This window comes from Rhinoderma darwinii, unplaced genomic scaffold (genome assembly GCF_050947455.1).
Source record: "Rhinoderma darwinii isolate aRhiDar2 unplaced genomic scaffold, aRhiDar2.hap1 Scaffold_522, whole genome shotgun sequence".
Classification (NCBI taxonomy): Eukaryota; Metazoa; Chordata; class Amphibia; order Anura; family Rhinodermatidae; genus Rhinoderma; species Rhinoderma darwinii.
Window position 1 is genome coordinate 147,728 of NW_027464071.1, and position 23,473 is coordinate 171,200.

The following is a 23,473-nucleotide window of genomic DNA, read 5'->3' on the forward strand; positions in this document are numbered from 1 at the left end:
CCCTACCCCTATCATTACAGCACCGCTGTAAACATTTTTGCTGTTTAGAGGAGCCATACAACTGACCTTCCTTTGAGCTAGTTGAGAATCTGGAGCATTACATTTGTGGGTTCGATTAAACTCTCCAAATGGCTAGAAAAATAGAGCTTTCATGTGAAACTCGACAGTCTATTCTTGTTCTTAGAAATGAAGGCTATTCCATGCGAGAAATTGCCAAGAAACTGCAGATTTGCTACAACGGTGTGTACTACTCCCTTCAGAGGACAGCACAAACAGGCTCTAACCAGAGTAGAAAGGGAAGTGGGAGGCCCCGCTGCACAACTGAGCAACAAGACAAGTACATTAGAGTCTCTAGTTTGAGAAATAGACGCCTAACAGGTCCTCAACTGGCAGCTTCATTAAATAGTACCCACAAAACGCCAGTGTCAACGTCTACAGTGAAGAGGCGACTCCAGGATGCTGGCCTTCAGGGCAGAGTGGCAAAGAAAAAGCCATATCTGAGACTGGCTAATAAAAGGAAAAGATTAATATGGGCAAAAGCTCAGACATTGGACAGAGGAAGATTGGAAAAAAGTGTTATGGACAGACGAATCGAAGTTTGAGGTGTTTGGATCACACAGAAGAACATTTGTGAGACGCAGAAAACTGAAAAGATGCTGGAAGAGTGCCTGACGCCATCTGTCAAGCATGGTGGAGGTAATGTGATGGTCTGGGGTTGCTTTGGTGCTGGTAAAGTGGGACATTTGTACAAGGTAAAAGGGATTTTGAATAAGGAAGGCTATCACTCCATTTTGCAACACCATGCCATACCCTGTGGACAGCGCTTGATTGGAGCCAATTTCATCCTACAACAGGACAATGACCAAAAGCACACCTCCAAATGATGCAAGAACTATTTAGGGAAGAAGCCGGCAGCTGGTATTCTATCTGTAATGGAGTGGCCAGCGCAGTCACCAGATCTCAGCATTATACTAGGATGCACAATTCTATATTAAAATATTATCATATTAGTCATGTGTCCTAGTATACCCACATCCAGCGATGGGTGGGATGGGTGAAACATAAAATAGTTTTCCATGAGTTTTGGACTGCGATGTGCTGCTGATCTCTCCTTTTGGGGGTAATATACAGGGAATATGGGGGTTACAGTGGAGGAAATAAGTATTTGATCCCTTGCTGATTTTGTAAGTTTGCCCACTGTCAAAGTCATGAACAGTCTAGAATTTTTAGGCTAGGTTAATTTTACCAGTGAGAGATAGATTATATTAAAAAAAAAAAAAGAAAATCACATTGTCAAAATTATATATATTTATTTGCATTGTGCACAGAGAAATAAGTATTTGATCCCCTACCAAACATTAAGAGTTCAGCCTCCTCCAGACCAGTTACACGCTCCAAATCAACTTGGTGCCTGCATTAAAGACAGCTGTCTTAAATGGTCACCTGTATAAAAGTTTCCTGTCCACAGACTCAATTAATCAGTCTGACTCTAACCTCTACAACATGGGCAAGACCAAAGAGCTTTCTAAGGATGTCAGGGACAAGATCATAGACCTGCACAAGGCTGGAATGGGCTACAAAACCATAAGTAAGACGCTGGGTGAGAAGGAGACAACTGTTGGTGCAATAGTAAGAAAATGGAAGACATACAAAATGACTGTCAATCGACATCGATCTGGGGCTCCATGCAAAATCTCACCTCGTGGGGTATCCTTTATCCTGAGGAAGGTGAGAGCTCAGCCGAAAACTACATGGGGGGAACTTGTTAATCATCTCAAGGCAGCTGGGACCACAGTCACCAAGAAAACCATTGGTAACACATTACGCCGTAATGGATCAAAATCCTGCAGTGCCCGCAAGGTCCCCTTGCTCAAGAAGGCACATGTACAGGCCCATCTGAAGTTTGCAAATGAACATCTGGATGATTCTGAGAGTGATTGGGAGAAGGTGCAGTGGTCAGATGAGACAAAAATTGAGCTCTATGGCATTAACTCAACTCGCCGTTTTTGGAGGAAGAGAAATGCTGCCTATGACCCAAAGAACACCGTCCCTACTGTCAAGCATGGAGGTGGAAACATTATGTTTTGGGGGTGTTTCTCTGCTAAGGGCACAGGACTACTTCACCGCATCAATGGGAGAATGGATGGAGCCATGTACCGTCAAATCCTGAGTGACAACCTCCTTCCCTCCACCAGGACATTAAAAATGGCTCGTGGCTGGGTCTTCCAGCACGACAATTACACGAAACATACAGCCAAGGCAACAAAGGAGTGGCTCAAAAAGAAGCACATTAAGGTCATGGAGTGGCCAAGTCAGTCTCCAGACCTTAATCCCATCGAAAACTTATGGAGGGAGCTGAAGATACGAGTTGCCAAGCGACAGCCTCGAAATCTTAATGATTTACAGATGATCTGCAAAGAGGAGTGGGCCAAAATTCCATCTAACGTGTGCAAACCTCATCATCAACTACTAAAAACGTCTGACTGCTGTGCTTGCCAACAAGGGTTTTGCCACCAAGTATTAAGTCTTGTTTGCCAAAGGGATCAAATACTTATTTCTCTGTGCACAATGCAAATAAATATATATAATTTTGACAATGTGAATTATTTTTATTTTTTTTATATAATCTATCTCTCACTGGTAAAATTAACCTAGCCTAAAAATTCTAGACTGTTCATGTCTTTGACAGTGGGCAAACTTACAAAATCAGCAAGGGATCAAATACTTATTTCCTTCACTGTATATAAGGGACTCTCATCATCCCTGTATATACCAGCCATCATCCCCATATATAACCACCATTATCCGTGTATGTACCAGCCCACCTTTATCTCGGTATAAAATCTCCATCACCCCTGTATATACCATTAGGGCGGGCACTGTCAGCTTGCTGTGGCGTGCGGGCATTGTGGCTAAACAAGAAGTAAATGGGGTGGGCATTGAGGACACCGTGGACCAATAGGATGCCTGAAACGCCGGTATATGGGAAAAGTCCAGCAGAATCTGAAAATATGCCTCCTGATTGCTTAAAGGCTATGTACACCTTTGCACTGTTTTTTTTAAATTGCCTTGTATGTATTGTACAAAATAAATCACATTTCTAATTGGTCTACCATTTGTCTTCTGTACCTGCAGAGTATTTCAGTTTATGGCCAGCTGCTGTATTCAGTTATCTCTCTAAGGCCCTGTTCACACCTGCGTTGGGGCCGTGATTTTACAAGAGACAATAGTGCAGATGTGAACGAGGCCTTATCCGTCAGTCATCACCCTAATGGCAAACTGAGCAGCTCCTCTTTTGCAGGCTCATGAACAAGCATTTACTGTGGAATCTGCGCATGTGCATGGTCCTAATTACTGCATACCTCCTAACCGTCCCGGATACAGCGGGACAGTCCAGGATTCCGGGCGGTGTTACAATGTCCCAAGCGGCCGGTGGTATGTCTTGGTGTCAACTGTATTTGCGTCCTAAGGATGCAGATCCAGTTGAATCCGATGCTAATGTAAGGGATCGTCAGCTCCCTGCTTCTGTATTAGTACCACTCGCCGAGGAATTCCCGGGCACAGCACTACTTTAAGTGCGGAGCCCCTTATCTCACTATTCATATATGTACATTGACGTCGGGGACTACTCCTGGAGCGGAATCCACTGCCTTTGCATTGCTGATGGTCTGGCCGGGGATTCCGCTCCTAGGCGGAACCCCTGATGTCACTGTCCATATATGTACAGTTACATCAAGGGCTCCTCCTGGAGTGCAATCCCTGGCCACAGCGTGGCCGACGCTCTGGACAGGGATTCTGCTCCTATAGGGAATGCCTTACGTCACTGTCCATGTTATGGACAGTGACGGCAGGGGCTCCTCCTGGAGTGGAATCACTGGGGGGGGCACCATCTACATGGGCACTGTGTGTGACACTATCTATATGGGCACTGGCGCTTTATATGTGTGCACTGGTACTAGAGGTAGCTAAGGGGGCATTAAACTGTATGGGGGCAGCTATTTGTCATAATTTCTAGCAACGCATTCCCTTTAATACTGGCGTTTCATACACCAGTCCTATTAAACAGTTTGCTGGAGTAAGATGCAACACATTTATTAACAGGCGAATGACTCTTAATAAATGTGTCGCATCTTTTAGTTGCAGTGAGGCCTGTCATCAGTACTTTCTACGTGCTGCGGCCTGCTGTACATTTAAAGTACATTTTTTAAATGTATTTTATTGTCTGATTGGGGGGGGCATACAGTCTGATTGGGGGGGGAGGTATGGGTCTGGCATGGACCTTTGCCTTGTTATGCCCCCCAGAGATAAATCTGGGCCGCATTATACATATAGATTTCTGCTATAATTGACATCAGTTACTGGCGTAAATTATAGTAAAATTGTTGGCCATTTCTGCTATGCCCCGCTCATTTTTTGCCCCCAAAAATGACGACATTTGCGCATTTTGTGAATTTTCTACGCTAGTAAACTGTTGTAGAAAGGTTAATATATTCCCCCAAAGGCTACAGACCGTAATACAATATCTTAATGTAAGGATGTGTACACTTAATTGTGCAGCAACGCTTGTTGTCTCCATTCTATGTCAGTGTGGGAAGTAGATGTCCGGCCTTATGATTTTGTGATATGTGATAGACCCAGAATCCCAATCACCAAACCAAAGAATGCAAAATAAAGACACAAAACATTATAATTGGGTGTTAAATGGTCAAAACTTTTATTATATTATATGACCAAACCCAAAATGGCAAACCTCCGACTCACGAAGAGTCACCCTCCAGCACGCAGGAAAGGAAAAACCCCCTGTGGGGGAAACCTCTAGGGAAACCATGGCTGGAGGATTGCCCTTCCTCTGGGCTTAGAAGGTGCCAAAATATCATTTGTAACAGAATTTGTAAGTTTTCTCAGATTTTCAAGGAAAGACAATACAATGAACGAACGACATAAAACACATAAATCGGCTGATCTGGTTGGCTAGGCGGATGTCTCTCTACCTGGGCACCCATTAAAATGAATGGGCGATCCACGGATGAGACGGGCCCTCCAGATGCCTCCTTGTAGCACCTGTCTCCGCTCTGGCTAATAGAGGGGGATCTCCTGCTGGAAACCCCCCTCTATTACAGACAACCCGTATGAAGAGGATGGCATCACTGTGATGAAGAAGTGGTCTGGGGTGAAGGGTTTCCCTGCTAGAACCTCCAAATTACATCAGGTCGGTATTGGTGGGGAAGTCAAGCTCAAGGTCCTCAGTCCCATCCAATATGGCGCTGAATGTGGCAGTAAAACCTTCTAATATGGAATCTTCTTTATGTCATAAACATTTGTATTTATGACATCAGCACCTTCATCATCATTACTACAGGAGTTTATTACCACTGCACAACTCATACATTGTGACGTCACCCACAGTGGTCTGAAGTGTTAACCCTTTAATGACTGGCAGTGTACTTACCACAGAGGCCATAAAGCTGAATAGAACATATCAGCGGCCATAAAGGAAAAGGGATAATGCAGGGAGCATCTCCGCACAAGAACTATCCATGACAAAGGGTTGTCCAGGATGAGATAACTTGTCTGCTTTCTCCAAAAACCAGCACCACACCTGTCCATAGGTTGTGTGTGGTACTACAGCTCATTACCATTCACTTCAATGGAGCAAACCTGCAATACCAGATACAACCTACAACCTGTGGATAGGTGTGGTGCTGTATTTGGAAGAAAGCAGCCATATTTTTCTAATCCTGCACAGCCCCTGTTAGAAATAGTTCTAAAAAAGTGGGGGGAGAAGGAGAAGAAGGGGAGAGGGAAAGAAGAAATTAAAAAAAGGTAAAAAGAGGAACTCTGAGGTAAAATAAATCAAACTAGACTGAAAGGAGTCTGCTGGAGGTGCCAGATGGAAAGACAGATTGCTGCCATGGGGACCAGATTAGTAGCAAATCAGAGCAGGAGAATAGTCAGTCAAGCCAGGGTCAATAAGTAACAGCGGTCAATAAGGTAAATAGCAAGAATCGCAGAGCCAGAAAACCAGACAATCACAGGCAAGGAACATGCTGCAAGTGAGGGCAAAAATAGACCAAGGGCGGGAGCTAGAACCGTCAGGCCAGGCTGTGATAGGTTCTCCCTCTCCTCAGCCTGCCAGCCTGAGTGGTAACAGATCGCGTCACTCTAGCAGACCTTGGAGCTGATGAAGGCTGATTAACCATTGGCGTCGACATAGAGCCTGTGTCTGGCAAACCCTTTACAGTACCTCCCCTTTTATGAGGGGCCACTGGACCCTTTCTACGTGGGCCTGGCTTGTTGGGGAACCGAAGATGGAACTTCCTGAGCAATATACCGGCGTGAACATCCCGGGCGGGTACCCAAGTCCTCTCCTCAGGCCCGTATCCTCTTCAATGGACCAGGTACTGGAGGGAGCCTTGGACCATCCTGCTGTCCACAATCTTGGCTACCTCGAATTCTACCCCATACGGAGTGAAAACAGGGACCGGAGGTTTCCTCGATAAAGCCAAGGACGGGGAGCAGCTTTTCAAGAGGGAGGCATGGAACACGTTGTGTATCTGAATAGACGGGGGTAACTCCAGCCGGAAGGATACAGGGTTGAGGACCTCAATGATTTTGTACGGCCCTATATACCGGGGAGCAAACTTCTTGGACGGAACTTTAAGGCGCAAATTTTTAGAAGACAGCCACACCAGATCCCCGACCACAAACAGAGGGTTAGTTGAACGTCTTTTATCTGCCTGAGTCTTTTGGATGCTCTGGGACGCCTCAAGGTTCTTCTGAACCTGGGCCCAGACTGTGCACAGTTCCCGATGAACGACATCTACCTCGGGATTGTTGGAACCACCAGGTGAAACGGAGGAGAACCGTGGATTAAACACAAAATTACAGAAGAAGGGGGAAACCCCCGACAAGTTACTGACCCGGTTATTAAGGGAAAATTCAGCGAGGGGAATGAAGGAGACCCAATCATCTTGACAGTCTGAGATAAAACACCTTAAAGGAACAGTGTCATCACAAATTATTTTTTTATATGTTAAAGATGTTAGTGCTTTATTAAAAACGTTTATATTCATTTGTGTGTTTTGTGTTTTACTTTTTCTTATTTTTACACTTTTTCTTCCCTATGGGGGCTGCCATTTTTTGTTCCATTTCTGTTCCGACACATACAGACATGGAATACGGCAGCCACAGTCCCATAGGGACTGCGAACGGCTCCCGTCCCATTGACTGCAGTGTACGGCGTCTGTGTGGGAACTGCGCATGCGCCGCTCCCACACAGTCCTATTCGAAATTGGCGCCGTCCGGCGCCATTTTCCTGTGGACCGGAAGTCGCGGCCGGACAGTAATATTACTACTTCCGGTCGCGGCTTCCGGATTTGTGCACTTGCACCAGCGGCAGCAAACGGAGCGGACGGGCCAGAGGGAGCCGCGGCGGCAGGAGCAGGTAAGAGATTTCAATGTATGTTCGTGTTTGTGTGTGTTTACTACTGTATGTAAACCTACTACACTGTGGGTTAGCTCAAAAAATGGCGACACACGGTGTAGGAGGTTACATCGTTCAAACCCCTCGTTTATCCCGGCACTAGCCAGGATAAAGGAGGGAGTGCTGAGAGCTCACTAGAGCGAGGGCTTTTAACCCAATGTTGCAATGCTGCAATTTTGGGAACAGCTCCATCTAGTGACCAAAAATGGGTAGTATTATAAATTAGAAATAATTTATAATATTTCCTGGACTCGTGCAAAAAAATAAAAAAAATTTGAACAATGTTTAATCACCCACACACTAAATGTTTAATTTTTTAAAAAAAAACATGTTTTTCTGGCAACACATTCCCTTTAAGTATTGTTCTAGAGACTGATTAGTCCTCTCAGTTTGGCCACTAGTTTCAGGATGGTAGACCGAGGAAAAGGACAGATCAATCTCCAGCTTCTTAAAGAAATCTCTCCAAAACAATGAAACAAATTGTACCCCTCTGTCAGAAACAATATTGACCGGAACCTCATTGAGACGCAGGATGTGTTTGACAAACAAGGTAGCTAACGTCTTGGCATTGGGTAGTTTCTTGAGAGGCACAAAGTGGCACATCTTACTGAAGCGGTCTACTACAACCCACACCACCGACTTGCCTTGAGATGGAGTCAAATCGGTGATAAAATCCATGGAGATATGGGTCCAAGGTCTCTGGGGAATGGGCAAAGAACGTAGTAAGCCCGCTGGTCGGGACCTGGGAGTCTTGGACTTAGCACAAACCTCACAAGCGGCGACGTAGGCCTTAACGTCTTTAGGCAACCCAGGCCACCAATAGTTTCTGGCAATGAGGTGCTTGGTACCCAGGATGCCTGGATGACCAGATAGTGCGGAGTCATGATTTTCCCTAAGTACCCTTAGCCGGAATTGCAGGGGAACAAACAGCTTGTTCTCAGGAAGTCTCCCGGGAGCTGAACCTTGATCAGCAGCAATTTCAGAGACTAAATCAGAATCAATAGAGGAAATGATTATACCTGGAGGCAAAATACAAGCAGGATCTTCCTCCGAAGGAGGGCTGGCCAAGAAGCTACGCGACAGTGCATCAGCCTTAATATTTTTAGACCCAGCCCTATAGGTAACCAAAAAATGTAATCTGGTAAAAAATAACGCCCATCGAGCTTGTCTCGGGTTTAGCCTCCGGGCCGATTCTAGGAAAACCAGATTCTTGTGGTCGGTAAGGACCGTTACCTGGTGCCTAGCCCCCTCCAGGAAGAGGCGCCACTCTTCAAATGCCCATTTAATGGCTAAGAGTTTGCGGTTGCCAATGTCATAGTTACTCTCAGTGGGCGAAAACTTCCTGGAGAAGTAGGCACAGGGATGGAGATGGGTGAGGGTCCTGGTACCCTGGGACATGACAGCCCCCACTCCCACCTCGGACGCGTCAACCTCCATGATAAATGGCTCCATTTGGTTGGGCTGAACCAACTCCGGGGCCGAGATAAAGCACTTCTTAAGGGCCTCAAAAGCCTGGACAGCCTCAGGAGGCCAGTGGAGGAGATCAGCACCCTTGCGAGATAGGTCCATAAGAGGCTTAGCGATGACCGAGAAGTTAGCAATAAATCTCCTGTAATAATTAGCGAACCCCAAGAAGCACTGTAACGCCTTCAGGGAGGCAGGTTGGACCCATTCCGCCACAGCCTGGACCTTGGCGGGGTCCATGCGGAATTCATGAGGAGTGAGGATTTGACCCAAAAATTGTATCTCCTGCACCCCAAACACACATTTTTCAGTCTTCAGTTTGTTTTCCCGAAGGACCTGGAGCACCTTCCTGACATGCTCAATGTGGGAGGACCAGTCCTTGGAAAACACAAGTATGTCATCAAGGTACACTACAAGAAATACCCCCAGGTAATCTCTTAAAATCTCATTTATGAAATTCTGGAAGACCGCGGGAGCATTACACAACCCAAAGGGCATGACGAGGTATTTGAAATGACCTTCGGGCGTGTTAAACGCAGTCTTCCACTCATCCCCCTCTTTGATGCGGATAAGGTTATACTCCCCCCGTAGATTAAACTTAGAGAACCATTGGGCCCCCTGAACCTGATTAAAGAGATCAGGAATCAAAGGAAGGGGATACTGGTTCCTTACAGTGACCTTATTCAAGTTACGGTAGTCAATGCATGGCCTAAGACCACCATCCTTCTTCCCTACGAAGAAGAAGCCAGCACCTACCGGAGAAGTAGAGGGGCGAATGTAACCCTTGGCCAGGCATTCCTGGATATACTTTCTCATGGCTTCACGTTCGGGACAAGAGAGATTAAATATCCTACCCTTAGGTAGCTTAGCTCCTGGTACCAAATCGATAGCGTAATCGTATTCTCTATGAGGAGGTAACACTTCGGAGGCCTCCTTAGAGAAAACATCAGAGAAGTCCTGAACAAACTCAGGTAGCGTGTTCACCTCCTCAGGGGGAGAAATAGAATTAACAGAAAAACATGACGTCAAACATTCATTACCCCATTTGGTAAGATCCCCAGTATTCCAGTCAAACGTGGGATTATGAAACTACAACCAGGGAAGGCCTAAAACCAAATCAGACGATAATCCCTGCATCAACAGTACAGAGTACTGCTCCAAATGCATGGAGCCAACAAAGAGTTCAAAAACAGGGGTATGCTGTGTAAAATAACCATTAGCAAGTGGAGTGGAGTGGAGTCGATACCCACTACCGGGACAGGTTTAGGCAAATCAATCAATGGCATAGCTAGAAACATAGCAAATTCCACAGACATAATATTATCAGAAGACACTAAAACCACGATGGCACTGCCGGTAGCAGACCTGCCCTCAAAAGAGACCTGAAAGGGAAGCAAGATCTTTTTAGGTTTCATATTTACGGGAAATACCTGTGCGCACAAGTGACCTCCCCGATGGTCACTTAGGCGCGGAAGTTCTTCCGGCTGCTTATTCTTACGCCTAGGGCAGTTGTTCACTTGATGCTTGTCATCCCTACAGTAGAAGCAGAGACCATTCTTCCTGCGGAGCTCTCTACGTTGTTGGGGAGACACGGAGGCCCCGAGTTGCATTGGTTCATCCGAGTTTTCCGTGGAAGAACGAAGCAACAGAACCTCAGGAGCCATCATGGGGGAGGCTGAGGAGAAAGCACAAAAACGTTCAAGTCGTCGTTCCCTGAGACGTCGGTCAAGACGTACCGCTAAAGCCATAACCTGATCTAGGGAGTCAGAAGAGGGATAGCTAACTAACAGGTCTTTCAGGGCGTTCGACAGACCCAATCTAAACTAGCACCTCAAGGCAGGGTCATTCCACCGAGAAGCTACACACCACTTTCTAAAGTCAGAACAGTACTCCTCAACGGGTGTCTTACCCTGACGTAAGGTCACCAGCTGACTCTCGGCAAAAGCAGTCTTGTCAGTCTTGTCATATATGAGCCCGAGAGCAGAAAAAAAAAGATCAACAGAGGAAAGTTCAGGGGCGTCAGGAGCCAAGGAGAAGGCCCATTCTTGGGGCCCGTCCTGGAGCCGGGACATAATTATACCCACTCGCTGGCTCTCAGTACCTGAGGAGTGGGGCCTTAGATGGAAATAGAGCCTACAACTCTCCCGAAAGGAGAAAAAAGTGAGGTGGGGCACTACCAGGGTAGCATCATGCTGGTTGCACCTCTGAGCCAGGGCTTGGATCTGTAGGGAGAGGCCCTGCATTTGCTGAGCCAGGGTCTCAAGGGGATCCATAGTTGTGTCAGGGACCAGTTTAGAAAAGGTATATGGGCCTGTGATTATGTAATGACTGGGTAGGGAGACAGACAGGTGAGCCCTAATCTACCTGCCACTCAGTCCCTGCCTACTTCCACGGCCCGTCCTAGGCGACGGTGTACAACTGGGCGACGGTCCCTATGCTCAATATGTGCACAACAGACAAACAGACAAGGGTACACAGAAGCTAAGGGAAATGGGGCAGTTTCCCATGGCAACACCAAGAGCAACATGCGTAGTGAACGAGCCGAGTCAAACCAGGAGTGTACGGGGTACCAAACGCAGAGCATGAGTGTAGTCAGTAAAGCCAGGGTCAAAATGAAGCAAGGTCAATAATAATAGCAGGAGCAGCAGAGCCAGGAAACAGGAAAGAATCACAGGGAAAGACAAGCAGGAAATGAAGGTATAAATAGACCGAGGGCGGGAGCTAGAACCGTCTGGCCAGGCTGTGATAGGTTCTCCCACTTCTGAGCCTACCAGAGTGGTAGCAAATCGAGTCACTCTATGAGACCTAGGAGCAGGTGCAGACTGATTAACCACGGGCGTCGACACAGAAGCTGTGTCTGGCAGATCCTTTACACCACGTTCCTGTGACCCAATGTGCCACGTCACAGCGTATTCAAATCATGGAAGCGTCCGGTCTACATGACTACCGACCGTCATGGTGTGCAAACCTTAGATCAAAATTTCGACATATAACTAACTAACTCTAAACCTCATAAGGTAATTTTCTTTAGCTATTATACCAGGATGAAGGCGGAGGAGTAGGCTAAGAGAACGGAAAGTGGACGAGGCGGGAGTTGGGCCAGAGTGAATATGACGCTTGACTGGGGTCTGGGGAGGGGAAGGGGAGAGAGACAGGTGGGAAGGTGGGGCAGAGGGGCAACATAAAAAAAAATAATTAAACTGAAACTTCTGCTTTAAAACAGTCACTCACCAAGTTGCAGAGCCGGCCGCTGCTTCTGGCCCCTGCATGGGTCCCATTCCTTTCTACAAACCAATTACCTCTGATCATAACCTTGATGAGCGGCGGCTGCCCACTTTATTTTACTTTTGTGGCCAGGCCCCTGACAGTAGTACCAGCGGTACTACCCTGATGGCAGGCCTGTTTGCAGAGGTACTAGCCAACTACGTCACAGATAACCCAAGTTTCAAGACCATGCAAAGTTATGGATTTTTGGCATCCCATGGAATATGGGAACAATAGGGAATTCTATCAGTAAGTATTCTGCCTGTTTCTTGGCTAATACTCCTAATCCAATTCCTTCTTCTAGCAGATTTTTTAAAGATTCTTTACATGCAGTGCTTGGTTTCGCCACAAGTTTGCGATATGTCGATTCATTGTCTAAAATGGTATGAACGTGTCTGAGATATAAACAGGAATCTAGAACAAATCCTGCTCCGTAAGATTTGGAGGACACAGTTATACGCTGGATATATGGTGAGCACCTCTGTGTTTTCACCTTTAGCCCTTATGTGTATATAATGAACCTTTTAGCATGTACATCTTTACCCGCTAAGGTGGAAGGGTTGGTTCCAATGCCTAGTTATGGTGGTGTCTGAGGAAATAAAGGTCCTTTTAGACGTCCCGATACTGACCATGAAAACCAGCGCCAATCGACGATACAGCGTGTCACAAGGAGCAATCATTGGTAATGTATGGGGGCCAACAATCGTTACTACATCAGACCCCGCACTGATCTGCCAGTCCAGCTGCCTCCGGGCTCTGGACAACACTGCCGGAAGCAAATGGCTCCGATCACTGCATAGCGGCCGTTCGGCAGAACTGCAGCTTGGCCTCTATTCTTTGACAGGAGCCATCTGCTTCCGGCAGTGTTGTCCGGTGCCCGGAGGCAGCTGGAGTGACGAATCGGTGCGGGGTCCAGGTGTCGAACACGCACCGATCATATACTGATGACCTATCCAGTGGATAGGTCATCAGTTGTCAGAACGTGGAAAACCCCTTTAAAGGGAAGGCGTCACGGAATTTTTTTTTTTTATATAATATTGCTTTTAGTATGTCATTAAAATAAATTGTATTTATTTGTGTTTTTGTGTTGTACTTTTTTCTTTCTTTTACTTCTCTATGGGGGCTGCCATTTTTTTTTTCATCTCTGTATCTGTCCATTAACGACGCATACAGAGATGGAATACGGCACATACATCCCCATAGAGAATGAGAACGGGAGCCGTTCCATTCACTATAGCGTACACCGTCTGTGTGGGAACGGCGCATGCGCCGCTCCCACACAGACCAGAAGGAAGGTCTTTGGTAGAGCGACATCCGGCACCATTTTCATGTGGACCGGAAACCACGGCCGTACAGTAAGATGATGACTTCCCGTCGCGGCTTCTGGCCATATGTTGAAGGCAGCGCAGACGCAAGGACTAGGAGCGGCAGGGCGGAGGCGGCAGGAGTAGGTAAGTTATGTTTGTGTATGTGATGTGTGTGTATGTTAATGTTATACTGTCTAATGATCACTGTATCTAATCCTCCTACACTGTGCATTCGCTCAGAAAATGGCGGCACACAGTGTAGGAGGTGTGAACATTCAACCACCTCCTTTCTCCTGGCACTAGCCAGGATAAAGGAGGGGGGATTCTGGGAGGACACTAGCGCGAGTGTGTCTACTACAAATTTGCAGCATAAGTGTAATGACGGGGGTAGGGAAACGGACAAGTGAGCCCTAATCTACCCGCCACTCTGTCCCTGCCTACTTGCAACGACCCGCCCTAGGCGACGGGGTACAACTGGACGGCGGTCCCTACGCTCAGTAAGTGCACGAGACAAACAGACAAGGGTACACAAAGCTAAGGGAAAAGGGGCAGTTGCCCACGGCAACACCGTGAGCAACAAGAGTGGTGAACGAGCCGAGTCAAACCAGGAGAGAACGAGGTACCAAACGCAGAGCAGGAGAGTAGTCAGTAAGCCAGGGTCAGTATAGAACAGGATCAAATAGCAGAATCTGTAGCTGGGCCAGGAAACCACACGAGAAGAAATCACAAGCAAAGGAGGAACAGGAAAGGCAGGTATAAATAGACAGAGGGCGGGAGCTAGCTGAGTCTGGCCAGGCTGCGATAGGCTCTCCCACTCCTAAGCCTGCCATCCTGAGTGGTGGAAGATGGAGTCAGTCTCAGAGACATAGACTCAGGTGCAGACTGATTACCTATGGGCGTATACACAGAAGTTGTGCCTGGCAGATCCTTTACAATAAGGCAATGAGGTTGCTTTACCACATGCCAATGCTGCAATTTTGGGAATTGCTCCCTCTAGTGACCAGCACATGGAAATGTTATAAATTTGAATCTAATTTATAATATTTCCTGACTTGTGAAAAAATTAAAAAAATTAAAACAATGTGTAATCATTTATATATTAACTGTTTAACTGAAAAAAAATTTATAATTTATAGCGACACATTCCCTTTAATACTGGCGTTTCATACACCAGTCCTATTAAACAGTTTGCTGGAGTAAGATGCAACACATTTATTAACAGGCGAACGACTCTTAATAAATGTGTCGCATCTTTTAGCTGCAACGCGGCCTGTCATCAGTACTTTCTACGTGCTGCGGCCTGCTGTAAGAGCCTGAGGGAATCCGGGAGGGAGAAACGGAGTGGTGAGGTAAGTACATTTTTAAAATGTATTTTATTGTCTGATTGGGGGGGGCATACAGTCTTATTGGGGGTATGGGTATGGGTCTGTTGACATTTGCGCATTTTGTGAATTTTCTACGCTAGTAAAGTGTTGTAGAAAGGTTAATATATTCCCCCAAAGGCTACAGACTGTAATACAATATCTTAATGTAATCGATGTGTGCAGCAACGCTTGTTGTCTCCATTCTATGTCAGTGTGGGAAGTAGATGTCCGGCCTTATGATTTTGTGATATGTGATAGACCCAAAATCCCAAGCACGAAACCATAGAAAGCACTGGCCGGACGGACTCTGCCACAGTGGTGGGTAGGCCAGACATGACGGGGATAGGAGGGAGGATGGTGTCACAGCCAAAGGGGAGAGTTAGTGGAGGGGGATGGTCTAGGAGAGGGAGGGGATCCGGTGAGGGTTAGCCGGAAGTGCGCTGACTTCCCGGTCTTTTGGTCGGGAGCAGCGCACGGAGTAAGACATCCATCCACGTATCTCCCATCCGGCGGCCATCTTACCGCATGTCAGCGCATCACTTCATTGAGCAGATGCGGGCGGCGGCTGCTGCATTCGGCCCCGCCTGGTTGGAGGAACAAGCTGCAGCGGTGGCCAACGCTCCGGTACCTTTGGCTGTCTCTCCTTCGCGCCGCGTCCGGTGCTCGTGTCCTCCAGAAAGGCTGAGCCCCGTTGTGGCTCGTCGAACTCGGTGCCACAGAGGGAGCCCTGTGAGGGAACCTCCGGCTCGGGCGTCTGGCAGCACAGATACTGCAGCCGGTGCCAGGGTCGGAAGGAATCCCACTTCGCAGCGGAGTCCAGCGGAAGTGGGGTGGGTGCGGCCTCTACTTCCGGTCACCACTCCACTCGCCAGTTCTACGCCGGGTTCCATGGTTCGGACGGCTGCCCCTGGTGATGTGGCGGCTGGGGGTGGAGCCCCACGGCGATCCGGAGGAAGCAAGGGACCTGCATTGGGCCGCAGGCCTAGGTCGTCTGTTTCGAGGGTGACTTCCGGGCAGCGAGCTGCCGGCCCTCTGGTGCCGGTCGACTACGAGAGAGAGAGCTTGGGAGCCCGCCCCTCACCCACTTCGGTACCGGCCGTTGAGCACGCCTGTGCATGCTGCCATGGATCTGGCACCAGATCTGCCGAAGACCTTGAGGATGGGGAGCTTCGTGGACAGGATGGTCCAGCTGATGGGTCCACAGCACCTGTGCAGCTCGGTGAGTCGTTTTCACCATCTTTACCTTTTCCTGCTATACTTATGTCTCCTGTTTCGGGGGAGGGTTCCGCGGTTGAGGAGCGGGTATGTGATGTGGGGTCTGGGTTTGGGAATGTTGGGGGTGGGGGGGAAAGTCTGCGATAGTTGGTCGTTTGCGTCAAGGAATTGTTAGGCCGGCTCGACGGGACTGGGGTCACCGAGCCCCCTTCGCGGTCTCCTGTGGCGGCATGGGTTGGGGCTGGTGGGGTAGGGTTTAATGCCCCGGCGGCGGTCGCCTCGAGTGTAGGAGCAAATACGGAATCGGTGGCGGTGTCTGTTCAGACCGACTCGGCGGCGGCGGTTGATGGTGTTCGGTTGGACGATAAAGCCAGGGGGGAGGTTTATGTGTGTTTTGAAGGACCTTTGGGGGCACACTTGAAGCAGCAAGTTCGGAAAAAAATTTGGAAGGACGAGTACGTGGAAATTTTTTCATTTTTGCCCCTGGAAAAATTTAATCTGGAAAAGGGGAAGTGAGATGAGAGTAAGAAGGAGGAGGAGGAAAAGCGTTGTTACCGCCTTATCCCTAAGACATTTGTTAACTGGTTGCAAGAGTTCGCCATTTTGGCCAGTGTTATTGGTGAAAAGGCTCCGGAACATTGCTCCCCCCTGTTTTGCTATATGGATGCCATCGGGCAAGCCCATAGGGTATATGCGGGGGGCTAGATTGGCTACGTTATGACAAGCAGTTTAGACAACGAAAGGCGGTTCGGCCCAATATTAGGTCGGACCACGGGGATATTGCCCTCTGGTCATGGGTAACGGCTCCAGTTCGACCGGGCCAGTCCTTTCCCGGGAGCGGGGGGGGGGGGGCAGCAGGCCAATCTGGTCAATCCAGCTCAGGGGGCAACGCAAAGCTCGGGCTGTGCTGGCAATACAATGAGGGGCAGTGTAAATTCGGTGCAGGTTGCAAGTTCAAGCACCTTTGTGCTCAATGCAATGGGGCGTCCCACTGGGCATCTAAATGCTTGCGCAAGGGAAAACGAGGTGGGGGTGGGGGTTTTAACACCAGTCATGGGGGTGACGCCAGTGAAGCTGGAAAGGATGGTCAGGTTTCTAAATAGTTATCCGGACAGGGCCAGTGCGCAGTTGTTGTTTGATGGTTTTAATGTGGGTTTTTGTATCCCCTCCCCTCCTCACAGGGTCCCCTTTTCCATAAAAAAATCTGAAGTGAGCTTACCAGCATCCTGACGTGGTTAGGGAGAAATTGGCGTCGCCGCTTGTGAAATTTGTGCTAGGTCCAAGACTCCCAGGTCTCGACCTGCGGGCTTACTATGTTCTTTGCCCATTCCCCAGAGACCTTGGACCCATATCTCCATGGATTTTATCACCGATCTGCCTCCGTCCCAAGGCACGTCGGTGGTGTGGGTTGTAGGAGACCGCTTCAGTAAGATGTGCCACTTTGCACCCCTCAAGAAACTACCCAATGCCAAGACGTTAGCTACCTTGTTTGTCAAACACATCCTGCGTCTCCATCGGGTTCCGGTCAATATTGTTTCTGACAGAGGGGTACAATTTGTTTCATTGTTTTGGAGAGCTTTCTGTAAGAAGCTGGAGATTGATCTCTCCTTTTCCTCGGCCTTCCATCCTGAAACTAATGGCCAAACTGAGAGGACTAATCAGTCTCTAGAACAATACTTAAGGTGTTTTATCTCAGACTGTCAAGATGATTGGGTCTCCTTCATTCCCCTCGCCGAATTTTCCCTTAAAAACCAGGTCAGTAGCTCGTCAGGAGTTTCCACCTTCTTCTGTAATTTTGGGTTTAATCCACGGTTCTCCTCCGTTTCACCTGGTGGTTCCAACAATACCGAGGTAGATGTCGTTCATCGGGAACTGTGCACAGTCTGGGCGCAGGTTCAGAAGAACCTTGAGGTGTCCCAGAGCATCAAAAAGACTAAGGCAGATAAAAGACGTTCAACTAACCCTCTGTTTGTGGTCGGGGATCTGGTGTGGCTGTCTTCTAAAAATTTGCGCCTTAAAGTTCCGTCCAAGAAGTTTGCTCCCCGGTATATAGGGCCGTACAAAATTATTGAGGTCCTCAACCCTGTCTCCTTCCGGCTGGAGTTACCCCCGTCTTTTCAGATACACAACGTGTACCATGCCTCCCTCTTGAAAAGCTGCTCCCCGTCCTTGGCTACATCGAGGAAACCTCCGGTCCCTGTTCTCACTCCGGATGGGGTAGAATTCGAGGTAGCCAAGATTGTGGACAGCAGGATGGTCCAAGGCTCCCTTTAGTACCTGGTCCATTGGAGAGGATACGGGCCTGAGGACAGGACTTGGGTACCCGCCCGGGATGTTCACGCCGATATATTGCTCAGCAAGTTCCATCTTCGGTTCCCCAACAAGCCAGGCCCACCTAGGAAGGGTCCAGTGGCCCCTCATAAAAAGGGGGGTACTGTAAAAGGTTTGCCAGACACAGGTTCTGTGTCGATGCCCGGGGTTAATCAGCCTTCATCAGCTCCAAGGTCTGCTCGAGTGACGCGATCTCTTACCACTCAGGCTGGCAGGCTGAGGAGAGGGAGAACCTATCACAGCCTGGCCTGACGGTTCTAGTTTCCGCCCTTGGTCTATTTTTGCCCTCACTTGCAGCATGTTCCTTGCCTGTGATTGTCTGGTTTCCTGGCTCTGCGATTCTTGCTATTTACCTTATTGACCGCTGTTACTTATTGACCCTGGCTTGACTGACTATTCTCCTGCTCTGATTTGCTACGTCGTACTCTCCTGGTTTGTCTCGGCTCGTTCACCACTGCCTGTTGCTCACAGTGTTTCCGTGGGCAACTGCCCCTACCTCCCCCTTTATCTTCTGTGTGCCCTTGTCTTGTGTTGTCTGCCTTGCACTTATTGAGCGTAGGGACCGTCGCCCAGTTGTACGCCGTCACTTAGGACGGGCCGTGCAAGTAGGCAGGGACTGAGTTTCGGGTAGATTAGGGCTCACCTGTCTGTCTCCCTACCCCGTTTCATTACACTATGACACCTGATAGCTCTGCTACTTGATAGGAGACAGTGGCTCAGCAGACAGTATCACATATAATATGCTTAGATACAATGGCTCAGCAGACAGTATCACACATGCTAGGCCCAATTAGAAGGTTAATTGTGAAAACCTTTCTTATGGTGTTTCTCGATAAAGGTCACTTGAACTGGTATCATTTAAACAGTTAACCGATGAATGGCGCTGTTTATGTGGAATTTACCCTGCGGCCTAATGTACCATATAATGTATTAAAATTATTTTTTTTAAAAACCTACATTTTGTGGGGTGAATTGAAAAAAAACCTGTAATTCCGCCATTTGTGTTTTGATTTTACAGTGTTCATCGGGCGGCATGAATTGCATGATAACTTGATTCTGCGGGTCGTTACGATTATGGCGATACCAAATTTATATAGTTTTATTTTTTACTAAATAATTTGTTTTTGTGACGCTGCATTCGAAGATGAACTGCATAGTTTTTCAATGCAACAGAACTTCATAGGGCGGGAAGGGGTTAAAACCCACTCTCTGAAGCCCCCCTTCATGATACATTTCAACTAATCTGGTCCCCATGGCAGAAATCTGTCTTTCCATCTGGCACCTCCAGCAGACTCCTTTCAGTCTAGTTTGATTTCTTTTACCTCAGAGTTCCTGTTTTTCCCTTTTTTTAATTTCTTCTTTCCCTCTCCCCTTCTTCTCCTTCTCCCCCCACTTTTTTTGAACTATTTCTAACAGGAGCTGTGCAGGATTAGAAAAATATGTCTGCTTTCTTCCAAATACAGCACCACACCTATCCACAGGTTGTATCTGGTATTGCAGGTTAGCTCCATTGAAGTGAATGGTAATGAGCTGTAGTACCACACACAACCTATGGACAGGTGTGGTGCTGGTTTTTGGAGAAAGCAGACAAGTTCTCTCATCCTGGACAGCCCTTTGTCATGGATAGTTCTTGTGCGGAGATGCTCCCTGCATTATCCCTTTTCCTTTATGGCCGCTGATATGTTCTATTCAGCTTTATGGCCTCTGTGGTAAGTACACTGCCAGTCATTAAAGGGTTAACACTTCAGACCACTGTGGGTGACGTCACAATGTATGAGTTGTGCAGTGGTAATAAACTCCTGTAGTAATGATGATGAAGGTGCTGATGTCATAAATACAAATGTTTATGACATAAAGAAGATTCCATATTAGAAGGTTTTACTGCCACATTCAGCGCCATATTGGATGGGACTGAGGACCTTGAGCTTGACTTCCCCACCAATACCGACCTGATGTAATTTGGAGGTTCTAGCAGGGAAACCCTTCACCCCAGACCACTTCTTCATCACAGTGATGCCATCCTCTTCATACGGGTTGTCTGTAATAGAGGGGGGTTTCCAGCAGGAGATCCCCCTCTATTAGCCGGAGCGGAGACAGGTACTACAAGGAGGCATCTGGAGGACCCGTCTCATCCGTGGATCGCCCATTCATTTTAATGGGTGCCCAGGAAGAGAGACATCCGCCTAGCCAACCAGATCAGCCGATTTATGTGTTTTATGTCGTTCGTTCATTGTATTGTCTTTCCTTGAAAATCTGAGAAAACGTACAAATTCTGTTACAAATGATATTTTGGCACCTTCTAAGCCCAGAGGAAGGGCAATCCTCCAGCCATGGTTTCCCTAGAGGTTTCCTCCACAGGGGGTTTTTCCTTTCCTGCGTGCTGGAGGGTGACTCTTCGTGAGTCGGAGGTTTGCCATTTTGGGTTTGGTCATATAATATAATAAAAGTTTTGACCATTTAACACCCAATTATAATGTTTTGTGTCTTTATTTTGCATTCTTTGGTTTGGTGATTGGGATTCTGGGTCTATCACATATCACAAAATCATAAGGCCGGACATCTACTTCCCACACTGACATAGAATGGAGACAACAAGCGTTGCTGCACAATTAAGTGTACACATCCTTACATTAAGATATTGTATTACGGTCTGTAGCCTTTGGGGGGAATATATTAACCTTTCTACAACAGTTTACTAGCGTAGAAAATTCACAAAATGCGCAAATGTCGACATTTTTGGGGGCAAATAATGAGCGGGGCATAGCAGAAATGGCCAACAATTTTACTATAATTTACGCCAGTAACTGATGTCAATTATAGCAGAAATCTATATGTATAGTGCGACCCAGATTTATCTCTGGGGGGCGTAACAAGGCAAATGTCCGTGCCAGACCCATACCTCCCCCCAATCAGACTGTATGCCCCCCCCCAATCAGACAATAAAATACATTTTAAAAATGTACTTTAAATGTACAGCAGGCCGCAGCACCTAGAAAGTACTGATGACAGGCCGCACTGCAACTAAAAGATGCGACACATTTATTAAGAGTCATTCGCCTGTTAATAAATGTGTTGCATCTTACTCCAGCAAACTGTTTAATAGGACTGGTGTATGAAACGCCAGTATTAAAGGGAATGCGTTGCTAGAAATTATGACAAATAGCTGCCCCCATACAGTTTAATGCCCCTTTAGCTACCTCTAGTACCAGTGCACACATATAAAGCGCCAGTGCCCATATAGATAGTGTCACACACAGTTCCCATGTAGATGGTGCCCACCCCCCCAGGGATTCCACTCCAGGAGGAGCCCCTGCCGTCACTGTCCATATATGGACAGTGACGTAAGGCATTCCCTATAGGAGCAGGCTGTGGCCAGGGATTGCACTCCAGGAGGAGCCCTTGATGTAACTGTACATATATGGACAGTGACATCAGGGGTTCCACCTAGGAGCGGAATCCCCGGCCAGACCATCGGCAATGTATATATATGGATAGTGAGATAAGGGGCTCCGCACTTAAAGTAGCGCTGTGCCCGGGAATTCCTCGGCGAGTGGTACTAATACAGAAGCAGGGAGCTGACGATCCCTTACATTAGCATTGGATTCAACTGTATCTGCATCCTGAGGACGCAGATACAGTTGACACCAAGACATACCACCGGCCGCTTGGTACAGCGTAACACCGCCCGGAATCCTGGACTGTCCCGCTGTATCCGGGACGGTTAGGAGGTATGCAGTAACTAGGACCATGCACATGCGTAGATTACACAGTAAATGCTTGTTCATGAGCCTGCAAAAGAGGAGCTGCTCAGTTTGCCATTAGGGTGATGACTGACAGATAAGGCCTCGTTCACATCTGCACTATTGTCTCTGGTAAAATCACGGCCAATGGAAATCCACTAATGTCAATGGGTTCTGTCGGCAGGTGGCGGTGTCCGTTGTGCGACTGAACCGTTGCTTCCGTTATTCCTTTGTTCTGCACCACTGACGGAGAGAACAACAAAACACACCAACGCAGGTGTGAACAGGGCCTAAGAGAGATAACTGAATACAGCAGCTGACCATAAACTGAAATACACTGCAGGTACAGAAGACAAATGGTAGACCAATTAGAAATGTGATTTATATTGTACAATACATACAAGACAATTTAAAAAAAAACAGTGCAAAGGTGTACATAGCCTTTAAGCAATCAGGAGGCATATTTTCAGATTCTGCTGGACTTCTCCCATATACCGGCGTTTCAGGCATCCTATTGGTCCACGGTGTCCTCAATGCCCACCCCATTTACTTCTTGTTTAGCCACAATGCCCGCACGCCACAGCAAGCTGACAGTGCCCGCCCTAATGGTATATACAGGGGTGATGGAGATTTTATACCGAGATAATGGTGGGCTGGTACATACACGGATAATGGTGGTTATATATGGGGATGATGGCTGGTATATACAGGGATGATGAGAGTCCCTTATATAACCCCCATATTCCCTGTATATTACCCCCAAAAGGATAGATCAGCAGCACATCGCAGTCCAAAACTCATGGAAAACTATTTTATGTTTCACCCATCCCACCCATCGCTGGATGTGGGTATACTAGGACACATGACTAATATGATAATATTTTAATATAGAATTGTACATCCTAGTATAATAGCTAAAGAAAATTAACTTATGAGGTTTAGAGTTAGTTTTATGTCAAAATTTTGATCTAAGGTATGCGCACCGTGACGGGCGGTAGTCATGTAGACTGAACGCTTCCATGATTTGAATACGCTGTGACGTGGCACATTGGGCCACGTGAACGTGGTATACAGGTTACATCAACACTTTCATGATGTATCTTGTGGTTCGCGCTTGGGCATTGGAGATGAAAAAGACTGGAAGTCAACATGGCGTTCTGGGCCGGATGAAGAAGAAAAGAGAACATGAATGACTCCAATCTGAGAAGATGTCACCTGTGAGTCACTGAATTTCACTGCACTGTATTCACTTACACTACCGTTCAAAAGTTTAGGGTCACCCAGACAATTTTGTGTTTTCCATGA

At 47.4% G+C, this 23,473-nt stretch overlaps 2 protein-coding genes across 2 annotated transcripts in view; one reads left to right on the forward strand and one right to left on the reverse strand.

The window, feature by feature from the left end:
- The window catches only part of LOC142721816 (protein kinase C delta type-like), a 34,661-nt gene extending 24,064 nt beyond the window's left edge, over positions 1 to 10,597 (reverse strand). Inside the window, exon 1 of the mRNA XM_075848844.1 lies at positions 10,378 to 10,597. The gene's annotated coding sequence lies outside the window, so the exon portion shown is untranslated. The remainder of the gene's footprint in view (positions 1 to 10,377) is intronic.
- LOC142721818 (protein kinase C delta type-like) overlaps positions 1 to 23,473 on the forward strand; it is a 151,421-nt gene that overhangs the window by 51,727 nt on the left and 76,221 nt on the right. The window lies entirely within an intron of this gene.